Source organism: Salvelinus namaycush, chromosome 7 (assembly GCF_016432855.1).
Source record: "Salvelinus namaycush isolate Seneca chromosome 7, SaNama_1.0, whole genome shotgun sequence".
Classification (NCBI taxonomy): Eukaryota; Metazoa; Chordata; class Actinopteri; order Salmoniformes; family Salmonidae; genus Salvelinus; species Salvelinus namaycush.
This window is the reverse complement of record NC_052313.1, coordinates 9,337,968-9,358,744: the sequence shown is the minus strand read 5'-3', so window position 1 is coordinate 9,358,744 and position 20,777 is coordinate 9,337,968. Positions and strand designations below refer to the sequence as shown.

The following is a 20,777-nucleotide window of genomic DNA, read 5'->3' as shown; positions in this document are numbered from 1 at the left end:
GGGGTAGGGGGGAGAAGAGTGAGGAGAAGAGTGAGGGGTAGGGAGGAGAAGAATGAGGGGTAGGGAGGAGAAGAGTGGGGAGAAGAGTGAGGAGAAGAGTGAGGAGAAGAGTGAGGGGTAGGGAGGAGAAGAGTGAGGAGAAGAGTGAGGGGTAGGGAGGAGAAGAGTGAGGAGAAGAGTGAGGGGTAGGGAGGAGAAGAATGAGGGGTAGGGAGGAGAAGAGTGAGGAGAAGAGTGAGGAGAAGAGTGAAGGTAGGGAGGAGAAGTGTGAGGAGAAGAGTGAGGGGTAGGGAGGAGAAGAGTGAGGAGAAGAGTGAGGGGTAGGGAGGAGAAGAATGAGGGGTAGGGAGGAGAAGAAGGAGGAGGAGAGTGAGGGGTAGGGAGGAGAAGAATGTGGAGTAGGGAGGAGAAGAATGAGGAGTAGGGAGGAGAAGAGTGATGGGTGGGGAGGAGAAGAATGAGGGGTAGGGAGGAGAAGAATGAGGGGTAGGGAGGAGAAGAATGTGGAGTAGGGAGGAGAAGAGTGAGGGGTAGGGAGGAGAAGAATGAGGAGAAGAGGGAGGTGAAGAATGAGGAGAAGAGGGAGGAGAATAATGTGTGTGTAAGTGTAAGTGTCTGCGTGTGCGTGTGTGTGCGTGCGTGCGCGCGCGTGTGTGTGTGTGTGAGAATCTGCATAATGTAGAAGAATTATACCTGCATGACTATTCAGGTCAGACTGTACTGATGATGATGATGATGATGATATACTTAACCAATAAGGCATGAGGGGGTGTGGTATATGGCCAATATACCACGGCTAAGGGCTGTTCTTACATATGACGCAATACGGAGTGCCTGGATACAGCCTGTAGCCGTGGTATATTGGCCATCAGGGTTGGGGAGTAACGGTTTACAAAAAAACTGTAACTGTAATCCGTTACGTTACCAGCAAAAATATTGTAATCAGATTACAGATACTTTTGAGAAACTAGATGATTACCTTAAGGATTACTTTTAAATTCAGAAAGGATGTTTGCGAAAAAAAACATTTTTGACACTTTTCTCAATTACATTCAAATCAGCATTGGAAAAAGGCGCAAATTTTAATTTGTTCAACGTGAGCGAGTCTCGCCACCAATCAGAGACCACTATGACACACCAATGTGTTTGATTGATTGCAGGGAAAGAGCAGGAATATGTTTTTTTAGGCTACAGTCCAAGCTTTGTCTTCCAATGTTACGACTGCTGTCGGCATCCAAAGATTAACCAACTTGAATAAAGGCTTGGAGGTAAGGATGACAGCAGTGGTGTAGTCTACAACGATACGGATATCCCTTATTATTGATGTCTACATAGCGTATTGATGTGAATCACACTGCTGCTCTCTCATTTAGCTATTTGCACCTTATGAATTGTTGTTGTTGTGGACGGCTGTTCACAAATCTAAATGTGTATTTCAACCCAATAATGATTGAATTCAAGAAGTTTAAGCTGCCTATCAATCATTGTTTTTGAAACCAGTGGACAGCCAGTGTAAAATGCGTTTTTGCTACAGGTGCATAGTGCGGATCCAAGCCTATGGAATAAAAGTGGGGCTTTTATTGTTCAATCTAATTCATGGTGATAAAAACATTAAATCCATAGGCCTAATAGACACATGCTCAAACTTGTACACGTTTGATAGACTTAAAGTGTCAATCTGTAGTTGCTACATCCATTTTTGGACTTATATATATATATATATATATATATACACACTACCATTCAAAAGTTTGTGGTCACTTAGAAATGTCCTTGTTTTTGAAAGAAAAGCAAAAAAAAAATGTCCATTCAACTAACATCAACTAGATCAGAAATACAGTGTAGACATTGTTAATGTTGTATATGACTATTGTAGCTGGAAACGGCCTCTGTACGCCTCTGTAGATATTCCATAAAACAACAGCCGTTTCCAGCTACAATAGTCATTTACAACATTAACAATGTCTACACTGTATTTCTGATCAATTTGATGTTATTTTAATGGACAACAAGGACATTTCTAAGTGACCCCAAACTTTTGAACGGTAGTGTGTGTGTGTATATATATATATATATATATATATATATATATATATATATATATATATATATATATATATATATATAAATCTCAATTGATTTTTGAAGAATATAACTTAGAAATGCCTAATGAGTAATGAGCCTAGTTCAACTGTCACACTCCATGAGAACCCATATATATATATATATATATATATATATATATATATATATATACACATTTACACATTTTCTCCAATGTTTGTAAACATTGTAAATGTAAACTAACACTGGAAATCAAATCAAATCAAATGTTATTTGTCACATGCATCGAATACAACAGGTGTAGACCTCACAGTGAAATGCTTACTTACAAGCCCCTAACCAACAATGTAGTTACATTTTTTTACTTAAAAAAAAATAATATATACCTAAAAATAGCCTCAAAATGGTTAAAACAATAAGAGTGGTTACATTTCTCCAGGCCCATCCCTTTTTACCAAAACAGAGGCGGGGCGGCCGTTGTTATTGTTTCATCTGTGGATTTGTCCTTTAAACAACTTCATATTATCAAGATATCAAAGTGTCACCAACTAAAAGGTAAACAGTAGGCCTATAGCAAATGCAGCATATTGCATTCATTTTTCACATGTAAATAGCTCTTTTCAGTAGTGCTCAAAGCCACTCCATGAGCGCAGCATTTATTTTTCAACTGGAGTCAATGAGCCCAATCAGTCCTCCATGACAACAAAATCATAAACAACAGAGTAGGGCTGGCTAATTAGTCATTCGTTTTGGGGTCAAAGTCAGGTAAAACTATTTGGCTAATCTATACTTCCATATTTCCAAGTCCTATTCTTGAAGATACAGGGGTATAACATTTATTGGAATGACTGGAATTCTGATAGACTTTAGTTTTTAATGTAAAGATATAATTTTATCATATTATTATATGTAGTAGAAAGCGATGGGTTAGCAGAAGCCTACATAACCAACCCATAACGTAAAATGTAACATCCATATATGGCCAGCTATGTAAACTTTAACATTGATTTATCCTGCAATAGATGTCGTTCAATTTGTAACATGCATTTTTCTCTTCTAATGCCGCTTAAGGGTGAAAGTAATCTAAAAGTAACAGAATGTAATCAGATTACATTACTGAGTTTGGGTAATCCAAAAGTTACGTTACTGATAATTTTGGACAGGTAACTAGTTACTGTAACGGATTACATTTAGAAAGTAACCTACCCAAACCTGTTGGTCATATACCACAAACACCCCAGGTGCCTTTACAGCTGTTATAAAATGGTTACCAACGTAATTTAAGCAGTAAAAATACATGTTTTGTCATACACATCATACTTTCAGCCAATCAGCATTCAGGGCTTGAACCACCCAGTTTATAATAGATAATATACTCTTTTGGATAAAACCACCAGGTGACAATGATAGCTGTTTACTCCTCATGTCATCTTTTCCTCCATCATTACATCTCCAGGGGTAACTAGCCTTGCTTCTATAAAACCTCACCACTGATTTTCCCCTGAGTCTGTGTGTATTCAACAACGTGGATGCATACATGTGTGTGTCCGTGCATGCATTCCTGTGTGTGTGTGTGTGTGTGTGTGTGTGTGTGTGTGTGTGTGTGTGTGTGTGTGCGTGATTGAGGCCCATTCAAAAAAGATGCACCCCACATTTCGCAGGGTAGCCTCACCACAGATGTTTCCTTGGCAACCCCACTAGGTCATCCAATGAGAAGAGGGGGCTGGGCAAGGAGGGAGAGGAGGGGGGGGGGGAGGAAGGAGGTGGCACTGACACAGAGAATCTGAGAGACCTGATTGGAGTTGGACTGGTGCAGTGAAACACGCACACGCACACACACACACACCTTCAAAGCATGCAAATTTCAACTTTCAGAGCTGTTTTGTTTTGTAGTAATGTGGTGCCTGCCTGTATTTCCTTAAACATTTAATTAACAGTACATGCCATTGAAAAATATGAATATTTCATGACATCATTTTTGTCAGTAGGTACCCAACAGAAGGTGATGTGTTGGACACAGTCATATAGATACAGAGGTCTATAGAGCCTGTCTGTATTCCTGATTTCTGGAACTCTTACCAGTGTAATATTGACATAAGGTTAGCTTACCAGCGTAATATTGACATAAGGTTAGCTTACCAGTGTAATATTGACATAAGGTTAGCTTACCAGTGTAATATTGACATAAGGTTAGCTTACCAGCGTAATATTGACATAAGGTTAGCTTACCAGCGTAATATTGACATAAGGTTAGCTTACCAGCGTAATATTGACATAAGGTTAGCTTACCAGCGTAATATTGACATAAGGTTAGCTTACCAGTGTAATATTGACATAAGGTTAGCTTACCAGCGTAATATTGACATAAGGTTAGCTTACCAGTGTAATATTGACATAAGGTTAGCTTACCAGTGTAATATTAACATAAGGTTAGCTTACCAGTGTAATATTGACATAAGGTTAGCTTACCAGCGTAATATTGACATAAGGTTAGCTTACCAGTGTAATATTGACATAAGGTTAGCTTACCAGCGTAATATTGACATAAGGTTAGCTTACCAGCGTAATATTGACATAAGGTTAGCTTACCAGTGTAATATTGACATAAGGTTAGCTTACCAGTGTAATATTGACATAAGGTTAGCTTACCAGTGTAATATTGACATAAGGTTAGCTTACCAGTGTAATATTGACATAAGGTTAGCTTACCAGTGTAATATTGACATAAGGTTAGCTTACCAGCGTAATATTGACATAAGGTTAGCTTACCAGCGTAATATTGACATAAGGTTAGCTTACCAGTGTAATATTGACATAAGGTTAGCTTACCAGTGTAATATTGACATAAGGTTAGCTTACCAGTGTAATATTGACATAAGGTTAGCTTACCAGTGTAATATTGACATAAGGTTAGCTTACCAGTGTAATATTGACATAAGGTTAGCTTACCAGCGTAATATTGACATAAGGTTAGCTTACCAGCGTAATATTGACATAAGGTTAGCTTACCAGTGTAATATTGACATAAGGTTAGCTTACCAGCGTAATATTGACATAAGGTTAGCTTACCAGTGTAATATTGACATAAGGTTAGCTTACCAGCGTAATATTGACATAAGGTTAGCTTACCAGTGTAATATTGACATAAGGTTAGCTTACCAGCGTAATATTGACATAAGGTTAGCTTACCAGTGTAATATTGACATAAGGTTAGCTTACCAGCGTAATATTGACATAAGGTTAGCTTACCAGTGTAATATTGACATAAGGTTAGCTTACCAGCGTAATATTGACATAAGGTTAGCTTACCAGCGTAATATTGACATAAGGTTAGCTTACCAGCGTAATATTGACATAAGGTTAGCTTACCAGTGTAATATTGACATAAGGTTAGCTTACCAGCGTAATATTGACATAAGGTTAGCTTACCAGCGTAATATTGACATAAGGTTAGCTTACCAGCGTAATATTGACATAAGGTTAGCTTACCAGCGTAATATTGACATAAGGTTAGCTTACCAGTGTAATATTGACATAAGGTTAGCTTACCAGTGTAATATTGACATAAGGTTAGCTTACCAGCGTAATATTGACATAAGGTTAGCTTACCATTGTAATATTGACATAAGGTTAGCTTACCAGTGTAATATTGACATAAGGTTAGCTTACCAGTGTAATATTGACATAAGGTTAGCTTACCAGTGTAATATTGACATAAGGTTAGCTTACCAGTGTAATATTGACATAAGGTTAGCTTACCAGCGTAATATTGACATAAGGTTAGCTTACCAGTGTAATATTGACATAAGGTTAGCTTACCAGTGTAATATTGACATAAGGTTAGCTTACCAGTGTAATATTGACATAAGGTTAGCTTACCAGTGTAATATTGACATAAGGTTAGCTTACCAGCGTAATATTGACATAAGGTTAGCTTACCAGCGTAATATTGACATAAGGTTAGCTTACCAGTGTAATATTGACATAAGGTTAGCTTACCAGTGTAATATTGACATAAGGTTAGCTTACCAGCGTAATATTGACATAAGGTCAGAACCGCTTGTTATTTCAAACATGGTCCTGTTGAATCAGATCAATGGACAGTTCATTACCTCTGTCAAATGAATATGTAGCTCGAAGTTATCTTTCCACTTCTATTTATTTGGGGACGCAACGATAATACACATTTACAATAGGCCTATATCTAAAAAGACATACAGCCAAATGATACGTAAACTGAGTATACTACACATTAAGAATGCTCTTTCCATGACACAGGAGAATGACCAGGTGGAAGCTATGATCCCTTATTAATGTCAGCTGTTAAATCCACTTCAATCAGTGTAGATGAAGGGGAGGAGTTAAAGAAGGATTTTTAAGCCTGGAGACAATTGAAACATGGATTGTGTATATATGCTATTCAGAGAGAGAATGGGAAAGACAAAAGATTATATATATTTTCTTTATTTAACTGGGCAAGTCAGTTAAGAACAAATTCTTATTTTCAGTGACGGCCTAGGAACAGTGGGTTAACTGCCTTGTTCAGGGGCAGAACAACAGATTTTTACCTTATCAGTTCAGGGATTCAATCTTGCAACCTTTCGGTTACAAGTCCCCATATGCCTTTGAACGGGGTATGGTAGTAGGTGCCAAGCACACCGGTTTGTGTCAAGAACTTTAACGCTGCTGGGTTTTTCACTCTCAACAGTTTCCTGTGTGTTTCAAGAATTGTCCACCACCCAGGGACATCCAGCCAACTTGACACAACTGTGGGAAGCATTGGAGTCAACATGGTCCATGCCCCAACAAATTGAAGCTGCTCTGAGGGCAAACCGGGGGGTGCAACTCAATATTAGGAAGGTGTTCCTAATGTTTGGTTTACCCAGTGTAAATATGAAAACAGATGGGAGTACTCACAGATCTGGAACAGACTATACAGTACGTGCTGCTGATAGTGTGCGATTTACTGTGTGCATATTAATAAGCTATGTCATTTGTCAGATGCACGTGGGCCAGCTTGAAACATTTCTTAGCTTCTCAAATGACATAAAGCGGAGCCTGAAAATAATAAACTTTTACAACTTGCGTATTTGTATCGTAGGGATGGCGTGCTTCTGACGGATGAGGGCAAAGACCTCTTCCTTGAGAGTTTGAGCGTGTACGTGTGCGTGCCGTTGTGTGTCGGGAAAGGTAGGGGTTGTCAAAAACTGTGCAAGAAAGAGAATGGTCAAAATGTCCCCCCCGGTTCGCGAATCCAGGACCACTCTATGTAAATGGACAGTCTGGTTATGACGTTAGTTTCTAAATGTTTTTATTCATTCACTCAGTGCTGATTGAACGATTATTTATCCTGCTTGGTTAAAATAGTCTAAAACAGTTGATGTGTTGAAAACTGTTACATTTGATCATATAGCTAACCAAGTTAGCATGGCATTTTCTTTTGACTGCGCACAGATCGCGCAAGCAAGCAATGATCGTTATTATGTTATTTTTGCTTTACTTTGCTTTGTGTGCAAACTGCACCCATGCTACTTTTAACTTGTGGATAGCGACTTCAGTTTTTTGGGAACACATTGAAAAGTAACTTGACACTGTTGATCAGTCAGCACAAGTTTGGATTAAAATGACAAGAAGAAAATTGCATTGGCATAAGAGGGAGCACACTGAGGTAATGCATAAGGTAAGAGCTAGAATTTGCTCGGGATCTTCATACACACACTAGAGCAATTACATAACCTTGGTACAACCCTTCAGACAGTAGTAATAAAATAGATTTCTGTACAAAATAATCATTTTTTGGGACAGTTTCAGCTCATATAAGACTGTGATGTACCCAGTGTGTCTGGGGAGTAGACTCAGAGGCAGTCTGAATACAGGACAAGATCGCCCTCTAGTCGTTCTAAAATGATACTGCTGGTTCTGAGCACATGGATGACAAAATCAATGGCTGTATATGAATGGACAACGCCATCGGTCACATGACCACACCTATTAATGTGGTTATTACCTGTAGTTTGGTAGCAGGCCTAGCTGATGTTGGTGATAACTCTACTGTAGGTCAGTGTGGTGTCAGTATTGAAGGGTCCTAAATTCCAGCCGTCAACCCAGCAGAAAATGCCACTGTTGTAACGAAATCCCACAAGGAGGGTCACGCACCCTCCAGGCTAAGATTTACAGATTTATTGTTGATAGCGCATCCCTCAAGCTATGAAGGATGAAGGAGCAGATGTTCCCTGTGCACGCATCAATGGGACGAAGGGGGGGGACTTGCTTGGGCCAAGAAACATGAGTGATGTTAGGATCGAGACTAGTTAGGATCGAGGCAAAGATGAACAGAGAAAAGTACAGAGAGATCCTTGATGAAAACCTGCTTCAGAGTTCTCAGGACCTCAGACTGGGACGAAGGTTCACCTTCCAACAGAACAACGACCCTAAGCACACAGCCAAGACAACGCAGGAGATGGCAAGTTCTTGAATGCTAGTATTTCCTGAACTTTTGGTAAACATAAGACATTTCATGTGGTAGGATGAATCCTTCATAATGAGAAAATAAAACATTTCTTTTAAATACAGCCAAGGGTGTTGGTCCTAATCGGGAGGTGGTGGTAGCGGCATGTCGGACATGATCGAGTGGATGACTGTTTTGCAAGTGACAGGCTCCCTGGTGGGTGGGGGTTACACTTTAGGGTGCTTGGATTTGCCCAAACATATGAGGTCTGCTTGTGTGTCGTCGCCTGCTGCCGAGCAAAACCAGTTCAACCATCAGTGACTCGCTGACGTTGCTTGCATCTTTTTTCCAACGTTATTTGTTTTTTTCTTCCAGCTTCAGATTGATTTGATTTTGTTGCGAGTAACGAAGGTGTCAGGGGAAATGTATCACAGTAAAAGTATACATTTTCTTTTGAAAATGTAGTGAAGTAAAAGTAGAAATTTACAGAAATATAAATAGTAAAGTACAGATACCATAAAAAACTACTTAAGTACAGTAACAAAGTATTTCTACTTTGTTACTTTACACAACTGGAAATAGCTCAATTTGAGATGATGTAAAAGCAACAAAGGGTTCTTCTGATAGCAGTATTGAGTTAAGCTGCCAAGGGCGATGATTAGGCTGTGTATTTGGTATAAGTAGTTTCATAGCAAGGGGAGAATGATCCGAAATGACCGTAGCAGCTTTTGTTCAGTTTGACTATTTTATTGAATAGTTCAGTATAGTGTTATTTAGCCTAATAAAGTTATCAGTTTAGGAACCAAGTTGGTTAGTTGGATTACCCATAAATAGGGGAAAGGGGGATACCTAGTCAGTTGTCCAACTGAATGTATTCAACTGTAAAGCCGTCAAATGCGTGATAAAAACATGTTTGTAATTGCATGATTAACTATGACTACAGGGTAGTTCCATATAATTTCAATCACTTTCTGACAGCACCCCTTATGATTTGACGGAAACCTTCCATAGCCTACATGTTTGCTGATGATAGAAGTGGTCATAAAGGGATTTTCTGGTACCTGAATGCCAAAACATTTAGGAGATAGAGGTGCTCAAAGTCAAAACATTATGCATACCCCACCCTACCATGAGACATCCATGTCTTCATCACTGAAAATGTATTGAAAAAAAAGTTTTATAATAAAAAAATATGTAATTTCTTAACCTTTAATGTAAATGATCTGAAACGCATTAACTCAGATTATTTATGTATGTTGTAGCGTAAAGCCTATTTTACATCATCAGAGGTGTTTGTGTTGTGCCCACCATCGGTTGAGTCACATCATTCTCTTGAATACAGGGTGGATGTCATGTTTTGGCTGATAAATGTACTAAAATGTGAAAACAATTAAAAATGAAACTTTCAAATGGTACCACAACGATGGCTGGAGGTCCACACATCAGAGAATGTTGAGTTGAGTGGAAATATCCATTGTTATAAATTAAACTGTCGATCTTCCATAGGAAACCTATTGAAATGATCATAGATAAACAGAGTAGACATTCTCATTCAAGTTGACAATCAATGGTGGGTGGAACGGTGGCCATCTTTCTGGTATTAATTTGAAGTTAACATTTCTATTATATTTAAATTTCAATGATGTACCAGCTAAGTTGCAGTGGTCTAATAGGATAGGTCTATTCTACAAATTCTATTTCTATGAATGAAATGATACCCACCCTGCATGTTGTGTCTGAACCGATGACAGGAGCAATACAAAACCTCAGATAATGCAAATTAGGGACTAGGCTACAACATACAGTATGTGAAAATGAGAAACATCTGAGTTTACGCGTTTTTACATCATTAACGTTAACAGTAAAAAACAAATATTTGATTAAGAATACTTTTTAAAGAAATTATTAAAAAGTTTGACACCACCGTTTGTAAACCTTAGGGATAGGGGGCAGTATTTTCACGTCCGGATGAAAAGCGTGCCCAAAGTAAACTGCCTGCTACTCAGGCCCAGAAGCTAGGATATGCATATTAATAGTACACTGCTCAAAAAAATAAAGGGAACACTTAAACAACACAATGTAACTCCAAGTCAATCACACTTCTGTGAAATCAAACTGTCCACTTAGGAAGCAACACTGATTGACAATAAATTTCACATGCTGTTGTGCAAATGGAATAGACAAAAGGTGGAAATTATAGGCAATTAGCAAGACACCCCCAATAAAGGAGTGGTTCTGCAGGTGGTGACCACAGACCACTTTTCAGTTCCTATGCTTCCTGGCTGATGTTTTGGTCACTTTTGAATGCTGGCGGTGCTTTCACTCTAAATGGTAGCATGAGACGGAGTCTACAACCCACACAAGTGGCTCAGTAGTGCAGCTCATGCAGGATGGCACATCAATGCGAGCTGTGGCAAGAAGGTTTGCTGTGTCTGTCAGCGTAAGAAGTGTGATTGACTTGGAGTTACATTGTGTTGTTTAAGTGTTCCCTTTATTTTTTTGGGCAGTGTATATTTGGATAGAAAACACTCTGAAGTTTCTAAAACTGTTTGAATACTGTCTGTGCGTATAACAGAACTGATTTGGCAGGCGAAACCCCGAGCACAATCCATCCAGGGAATTTTTTTTTTGAGGTCAATCTGTTTTCCATTAGTTTCAATGGTAAGCCCTTTTTAATAGGAATCTGCTTGCAGTTCCTATGGCTTCCACTAGATGTCAACAGTCTTTAGAAATTGGTTGATGTTTTTCTTTTGAGAAATGAAGAAGTAGCCCTGTTCTTTCCATGTGTCACTCCAGGTGGACTCAAGTCTTTTGGTGCGTGCGACCTGGAACCCCTTCACATTGTTTTCGTCCGGTATGGAACACAGTTTATCCCGTCTTAAATTTGATCGATTATTTACGTTTTAGGATACCTAAGGTTGGTTTAGGAAAGTGGTTTGAAATGTTTCGACCAAGTTTGCAGGTAACTTATTAGACACTTTGTAGTCATGTTGGGCGAGTTGGAACCGGTGTATTTTCTGAATCAAACGCGCCAAATAAATTGATATTTTGGGGATATAAAGAAGGAAATTATCGATCAAAAGGACCATTTGTGATGTTTCTGGGACATTTTGGAGTGCCAACAGAAGAAGATCTTCAAAGGTAAGGCGTGAATTATATCGTTATTTCTGACTTTTGTGTAGCACCTGCCTGGTTGAAATATGATTTTCATGTGTTGGTATGTGGGGCACTGTCCTCAGATAATCTCATGGTCTGCTTTCGCCGTAGAGACTTTTTGAAATCTGAAATCTGAAATATGCGGCTGGATTAACAAGAAGTTAAGCTTTATTTTGATGTATTACACATGTATGTTTTGTGAATTTTTATTATGAGTATTTCTGTAACATCTCTAACATCTGCAATTTCACTGGATGTTGTCAAATCAATCATGTTATCGGGATTCGAGCTGGAAGGGATCACTAAGAAGTTAAAGTAATGTAAATCTCAACCATTTATCTTTTTCAGTGATGAAGACATGGATGTCTCATGGAATGGTGGGGTATGCAAAATGGGCAAACTTGAGCATCTCTGTCTCCTGAGTGTTTTGGCATTCAGGTCCAAAAAGTCACTTAATGAGCACTTCTAACGTGGGCAAACATCTATGGAAGGTTTTGTTCAAGGCAAAAGAACTGGAGTTTTTCCTGATCATGTGACTTGACCAGGAAAACTTATTTTAGGTTTATATTTTTAGATTCAGTGAATACAGTATTGATTTAAGGCCCAGTGCAGTCAACATTCCTGAGTTTTATATCATATTGTACACCAGCTGATGAAACTGACACTGTAAACGTGTGAACAAAATAGATCAGTGTCACTTCCTGAGAGTTGCTGGTTGAAAATACAATATGCACAGGACATTCTAATTAGAAGCTTTGCATGGGCGGGAGTTTCGTCTTTCCATGGTGACATCCTCATGAGGTGAATTGGCTAATAGGCCAATAAGAAAGAGAGTTCCGAACCTCTCTCCCAATAACAGCTAGTTTTCAGTTTTCCCCTCCCCACTCAGACCACACCCAGACAGTCATAGCTAAATTCATGCTTGAGAAATCGTTTTTTTGTTGTTACTAAAAAGCAATTTTATCTATTACAGACAGGTATTTAATTGTGACGCCATTGTAACGGGTCACTGAAAATTGTGCAGAATTGTGTACTACGTCAACCATTTTGTATGATATGTTACATCCTGCAGTTGTTTTTTCAAATATATTTGTATTACTTTTGAAATTCGTGTAATATGTTACGAATTCCAATTTGTACAATATGTTATGAATTTGTAAGCACTTAACACCCCGAACTGCATCTTTAATACTCCCACAATCTAGGTACTGTAGTATACCGTATAATTCAATATGAATCACACACAATCTAGGTACTGTAGTATACCGTATAATTCAATATGAATCACACACAATCTAGGTACTGTAGTGTACCGTATAATTCAATATGAATCAGGCACAATCTAGGTACTGTAGTGTACCGTATAATTCAATATGAATCAGGCACAATCTAGGTACTGTAGTGTACCGTATAATTCAATATGAATCAGGCACAATCTAGGTACTGTAGTGTACTGTATAATTCAATATGAATCAGGCACAATCTAGGTACTGTAGTGTACTGTATAATTCAATATGAATCAGCACAATCGAGGTACTGTAGTGTACTGTATAATTCAATATGAATCAGGCACAATCTAGGTACTGTAGTGTACTGTATAATTCAATATGAATCAGCACAATCTAGGTACTGTAGTGTACTGTATAATTCAATATGAATCAGGCACAATCTAGGTACTGTAGTGTACTGTATAATTCAATATGAATCAGCACAATCTAGGTACTGTAGTGTACTGTATAATTCAATATGAATCAGCACAATCTAGGTACTGTAGTGTACTGTATAATTCAATATGAATCAGGCACAATCTAGGTACTGTAGTGTACTGTATAATTCAATATGAATCAGCACAATCTAGGTACTGTAGTGTACTGTATAATTCAATATGAATCAGGCACAATCTAGGTACTGTAGTGTACTGTATAATTCAATATGAATCAGCACAATCTAGGTACTGTAGTGTACTGTATAATTCAATATGAATCAGGCACAATCTAGGTACTGTAGTGTACCGTATAATTCAATATGAATCACACACAATCTAGGTACTGTAGTGTACCGTATAATTCAATATGAATCAGGCACAATCTAGGTACTGTAGTATACCGTATAATTCAATATGAATCACACACAATCTAGGTACTGTAGTGTACCGTATAATTCAATATGAATCACACACAATCTAGGTACTGTAGTGTACTGTATAATTCAATATGAATCACACACAATCTAGGTACTGTAGTGTACCGTATAATTCAATATGAATCACACACAATCTAGGTACTGTAGTATACCGTATAATTCAATATGAATCACACACAATCTAGGTACTGTAGTGTACCGTATAATTCAATATGAATCACACACAATCTAGGTACTGTAGTGTACCGTATAATTCAATATGAATCACACACAATCTAGGTACTGTAGTATACCGTATAATTCAATATGAATCACACACAATCTAGGTACTGTAGTGTACCGTATAATTCAATATGAATCACACACAATCTAGGTACTGTAGTATACCGTATAATTCAATATGAATCACACACAATCTAGGTACTGTAGTGTACCGTATAATTCAATATGAATCAGGCACAATCTAGGTACTGTAGTGTACTGTATAATTCAATATGAATCAGGCACAATCTAGGTACTGTAGTGTACTGTATAATTCAATATGAATCAGGCACAATCTAGGTACTGTAGTGTACTGTATAATTCAATATGAATCAGCACAATCTAGGTACTGTAGTGTACTGTATAATTCAATATGAATCAGGCACAATCTAGGTACTGTAGTGTACTGTATAATTCAATATGAATCAGGCACAATCTAGGTACTGTAGTGTACTGTATAATTCAATATGAATCAGGCACAATCTAGGTACTGTAGTGTACTGTATAATTCAATATGAATCAGCACAATCTAGGTACTGTAGTGTACCGTATAATTCAATATGAATCAGGCACAATCTAGGTACTGTAGTGTACTGTATAATTCAATATGAATCAGCACAATCTAGGTACTGTAGTGTACCGTATAATTCAATATGAATCAGGCACAATCTAGGTACTGTAGTGTACCGTATAATTCAATATGAATCAGGCACAATCTAGGTACTGTAGTGTACCGTATAATTCAATATGAATCAGGCACAATCTAGGTACTGTAGTGTACCGTATAATTCAATATGAATCAGGCACAATCTAGGTACTGTAGTATACTGTATAATTCAATATGAATCACACACAATCTTAACCGGGAACATCTACTTGTATATTCTGAGTTTAGAACTAAAACAACTGATGATTTTATATGTTAGCGATATGTTTTCATTATTGAATTACTCCATTTCATATGTCCTGTATGTATGATGAAACCGTTGTTACACATGATCTTTTATTTGTATCTATTGTTTACATTAGATCTCAAGTATAAGTTGAAGACATCAGCAAGAACTTTAAGAGGACTGTCATTGAGATTGTGTGTGTTGGTCACCAGCCAAGCTCCGTGATACGTCAGGAGAAGGAAGTGGATTTATGTATTCTCAGCTGAGAGTTTTCTTTATGCGTTCTGCTCTATTGTTGATCCAGTAAATGGCTACTCAATGACAACGACTCTCAAAATCTTTATGTAGTAGACTGTGAAAACAAGCATCTCAAAGCTGGACCACCAGACACTCCAATAATAACATTACAAAGATAAAAAGTGAGGACTTACACATTCTGAAAATATTACCACTGAACAGCAACAGGATATCTTATGTGAACAAAGGGTCTTTTTCAGATCTGGGCTCTCCACAGCTGTAATATCTTTCCTTCAACAAACTCACTTCCATCTCAGACCACACGTTTAATAAGGGCCTGGACAACCTCATAGTATTACAACTGGATAACAACCACATCTCAAGTATCACATCATCATCTTTTCAGTTCCTCTTCAGCTTGAGGAAACTGTACTTAACCAGCAACCAGCTTCATTGTCTTCAGCCCATTTTAGAATGACCACATTTGCAGAAATTGTTCATTGTGAACAATAACTTGACCTCTTTTCATTCACAGGAAATATCAAATAGGTCTATAGTGCTGACAGTACTGGATGTATCCAGTAATCCTCTGGAGATCTTCAGTGTCACAGTAGATGTCCTTTCCCATCTTCATACATTAGATCGTTCCCTCTGTGGCTCTAATGGAATGGGATGTGGCGGACAGGTATTTTCTGAGGAATGTTTATGGTCTCGACTTGAGTGGCGTCCACATGTCTTCAAGAGGGGTTAGTGTTGGTGCTCCAGAGCCTCGACTCCTAAATTAAATCTCTGGGACTGGATACAGTAGGGGGAGATGCGCTCATTAATTAATATAGCCTGCCACATACCTACAGTGAGAACACTCTGATTGCAATGTAACAACTTCAGTATTGTCTCTGACAAGCTGCTGCAGTCCTGCACACAGTTGACTGACCTGGACATATCATTTATAATATGATTTACCTGTCCACATCCACTTTAAGATCAATAAACACTGAACTATAATGGCTGGACAATAATGGCATCTCTTCCATGTCGAATGCTATAAGGAATCTGGCCACATTGGAAACATTGGATCTCAGCCACAACATCATCAAAACTCTAGGCTGCTCAGATTTCACCAGTCTAAGAAAACTCGTAAGACTCAATCTTAACAACAATTTAATCTCTAACTTTGAAGACTGTGTTTAACAGGATTTGAGGGCCTTAAATTTCCTGGAACTTGGAAACAACAGAATCCTCCACTTGGGTGATGCTTTAACGAAGGGTAGCAACTTCTAAAGAGCTGTATTTAGTTGACATCAGACAAAAATACTTCAACAACTTACAATCACTTGTGGAGTTGGCTTTAAATGACAATAAAGTAAAGACACTGGAAGATGAGGCCTTTGAGGGTTTGGTTAACCTTAAACACTTCCTCCAAAACAATGTCATCGGTCAAAGGACTTACAAGCTTACAAGCTTACTTACAAGCTTAAAATATCTCAATATGGTTTTCTGTTTTATCAAATATGAAACAGATGAACCAATCCACCCACCACTCTTAACATACTTGTAATCTCTGAAGATCATTTATATCTATAGTCAGCATCAAAGTAGGTAGAAGATTCAAGCTTATCTGCCGTCCAACTTTCTTGTAGGGCTGAAAAACTTATCAGAGTTCTATGCAGGGAATCTGTATCTTGTGTCCCTTTACCCAAACACATTCATTCACACACCCCAGCTGTTGTCCCTTGATTTTAGCAAGAATTGGTTCATTTCCCCAGAGCTGTTTCACCCAATCCCAAAGCTCCAAAGTTTCTCTGTAGCCAAAGCTGGACTGAAGTCCTTTGATTTCCTAAAAAGAGCCAACCTCACTCAAGTCAGTTCCTTACATGTGACACAGAATCAATTTACAGTACATCCATCAAAGAGACACGGGTGCCATCTCTCCTGGCCTTAACTATCCTTGATGCGGCAGAATCCTTTCCTCTGTGACTGCAGACATGCTTGGGCTGAAAGCAATAACCAAACAACCAAATACAAGTTGTTTATGACCATGACTATCCCTGCAGCTATCCATACAATCTAAAGGACACTAAATTGTTTGACCTGGACACCCACTCCTGTTTAGAAGACACAGGCTTCTTCTACTTCATCTCCACTACTTGTCTGGTCCTCCTCACCCTGCTGGAGTTCCTTCATCTACCATCTCCTGAGGTGGCAGGTGGTCTACGCCTACTATCCCTTCCTGGTTTATCTCCATGACCCCAAGCGGAGGAAGAGCCAAAGTGGAGGAAGAGCCAAAGCAGAGGAACAGACAAAGGCGTCAGTTCGACGTCTCCTACAACACCCACTATGATCCCTGCGTCCTGAGGGAGCTGCTGCCAGAGCTGGAGGGAGAGCAGGGCTGGAAGCTGTGTCTGCACCACCGGGACTTCCAGCCAGATACCCCATACTGTATGCAACACATCAATTAGTCATTGTATTGAAATGCATTGTTAATTCAGACATTTAATATGACATTTAATATATTTAATTCAATATGACATTTAATATGACATTTAATAAACGTTTAAATTGATACTCTGGACATAACACTGGCTTGTGTGAGTGACCTGACTCCAGTATATCATTAAATATTGTGTCTGAAATGGGAACTACGTCAGTTTACTAACGCAGTTGCCAGCTGATGTCTCCCTGTAACTACAGCGCCTTCCGAAAGTATTCAGACCCCTTGACTTTTTCCACATTTTGTTATGGTACAGCCTTACTCTACAATTGATTAAATAAATACAAATATTCAGCAATCTACACGCAATACCCCATAATGACAAAGCAAAAACAGGGTTTTAGACATTTTTGCAAATGTATTATAAATAAAAAACAGAAATACCTTATTTACATAAGTATTCAGACCCTTAGCTATGAGACTCAAAATTGAGCTGAGGTGCATCCTGTTTCCATTGATCATCCTTTAGATGTTTCTACAACTTGATTGGAGTCCACCTGGGGTAAATTCAATTGATTGGACATGATTTGGAAAGGCACACACCTGTCTATATAAGGTCCCACAGTTGACAGTGCATGTCAGAGCAAAAACCAAGGCATGAGGTCGAAGGATTTGTCCGTAGAGCTCCGAGACAGGATTGTGTTGAGAAACAGATCTGGGGAAGGGTACCAAAAAATGTCTGCAGCATTGAAGGTCCCCAAGACCACAGTGGCGTCCATCGTTCTTAAATGGAAGAAGTTTGGAACCACCAAGACTCTTCCTAGAGCTGCCCGCCCGGCCAAACTGAGCATTCGGGGGGAAAGGGCTTGATCAGGGAGTGGAACAAGAACTCTATGGTCACTCTGACAGAGCAGAGCTCTAAAGTTTTTCTGTGGAGATGGGAGAACCTTCCAGAAGGACAACCATCTCTGCAGCCACTCCTCAGTAAAAGACACTTGACAGCCCGATTGGAGTTTGCCAAAAGACATTGAATGTCAAGCATCACGTCTGGAGGAAACCTGGCACAATCCCTACGGTGAAGCATGGTGGTGGCAGCATCATGCTGTGGGGATGTTTTTCAGCGGGAGGAACTGGGAGACTAGTCAGGATCAACGCAAAGATGAACTGAGCATAGTACATAGATCCTTGATGAAAACCTGCTCCAGAGCGCTCAGGACAGACTGGGGCGAAGGTTCACCTTCCAACAGGACAACGACCCTAAGCACACAGCCAAGCCAATGCAGGAGTGGTTTCAGGACCAGTCTCTGAATGTCCTTGAGTTGCCCAGCCAGAGCTCGGACTTGAACCTGATCGAACATCTCTGGAGAGTCCTGAAAATAGCTGTGCAGCTACGCTCCCCATCCAACCTGACAAATCTTGAGAGGATCTGCAGAGAGGAATGGGAGAGACTCCCCAAATACAGGTGTGCCAAGCTTATAGTATCATGCCCAAAAGACTCCAGGCTGTAATCGCTGCCGAAGGTGCTTCAACAAAGTACTGAGTAAAGGGTCTGAATACTTATGTAAATGTGATAATTAAGATTTTATTTTTAATACATTTTCAAAAATGTCTAAAAAACAGTTTTTGCTTTGTCATTATGTTGTATTGTGTGTAGATTGATGAGAGAACATTGTTTCTCACTGTGTTCCACAGATAAACCAACCATAGAAATAATAACATAAGCCATCTACCGGAGCAGAAAGACCGTCTGTAATCAGCAGCTGAAACCTGGAGAGCGAGTGTTGCTCCAGAGAGATCCAGGTGGCCAGGTTGGTTTAATATCTTTCTATTTATTGTTGTATTCTGCACAGGGGTTCATTTCCCTAAAGTGTCGTAGCTAACAGTAGAACAGCAAAATTCTTTATTTGCAAATGTTTTTCACACACTGACAATTGACTGTCACACATCGAGTTGATCATTTATTTTCTTGTGTGGCTGGGTTGTTGAGGAAAACAATGTTAGATACAGGTGGGAGTTTTTTGGGGAAACTCTTCTGTATATTGATCGAGGGTCAAATAATGAAAAAAAAGCTCGTTTCCAGCTTCCGTCTGTTTGATGAGCAGAAGGATTTGTTGATCCTGGTGTTTTTTGAGGAGATCCCAGACCACCAGCTCTCACCCTGCCACCACATGAGGAAGCTGGTGAAGAGACACACCTACCTGAGCTGGCCCAGAGCTGGGGAACACACCAGAGTCTTCTGGCAGAAACTCTGGGTTGCTCTGGAGACCAGGGACTGTCCTGCTGTGGAGGACCCCATCCTCACCGGGGTGGAGAGAACGTGACATAGACAACTGTCATGCTGTGTTTTACATTTATATGATATTTTATATATCACATGCTTTACATTTTAGTCATTTAGCAGATGCTCTCATACAGGGCGACTTACATGATTGAATAACATTGACCAATGCTAATATTTAATGAATCTAATGAGCTTAGTTACAATGATTTCTATGAACCTTTGTTAACTCTTGGCTGTTGTATTTAGCTTTATGAGAAACAAACATTCTCTTTGAAATAAACTATAATGAACACGAGGGGAGACAGAGATCCGGTTTCATACACGAGGAGAGACAGAGAGCTGGTTTCATACACGAGGAGAGACAGAGAGCTGGTGTCATACACGAGGGGAGACAGAGAGCTGGTGTCATACACGAGGGGAGACAGCGAGCTGGTTTCATACACTAGGGGAGACAGAGAGCTGGTTTCATACATGAGGGGAGACAGAGAGCTGGTGTCATACACGAGGGGAGACAGAGAGCTGGTTTCATACGAGGGGAGACAGAGAGCTGGTGTCATACACGAGGGGAGACAGAGCTGGTTTCATACACGAGGGGAGACAGAGAGCTGGTTTCATACATGAGGGGAGACAGAGAGCTGGTGTCATACACGAGGGGAGACAGAGAGCTGGTTTCATACACGAGGGGAGACAGAGCTGGTTTCATACGAGGGGAGACAGAGAGCTGGTTTCATACACGAGGGGAGACAGAGAGCTGGTTTCATACACGAGGGGAGACAGAGAGCTGGTTTCATACACGAGGGGAGACAGAGAGCTGGTTTCATACACGAGGGGAGACAGAGAGCTGGTTTCATACACGAGGGGAGA

At 39.4% G+C, this 20,777-nt stretch overlaps 2 pseudogenes; both read left to right on the top strand.

Annotated features, from left to right (window-relative positions):
• Positions 1-200: 200 nt before the first annotated feature.
• Positions 201-16,392, top strand: LOC120050526 (annotated as a pseudogene).
• Positions 16,393-17,152: 760 nt separating this feature from the next.
• Positions 17,153-19,953, top strand: LOC120050521 (annotated as a pseudogene).
• Positions 19,954-20,777: the final 824 nt, after the last annotated feature.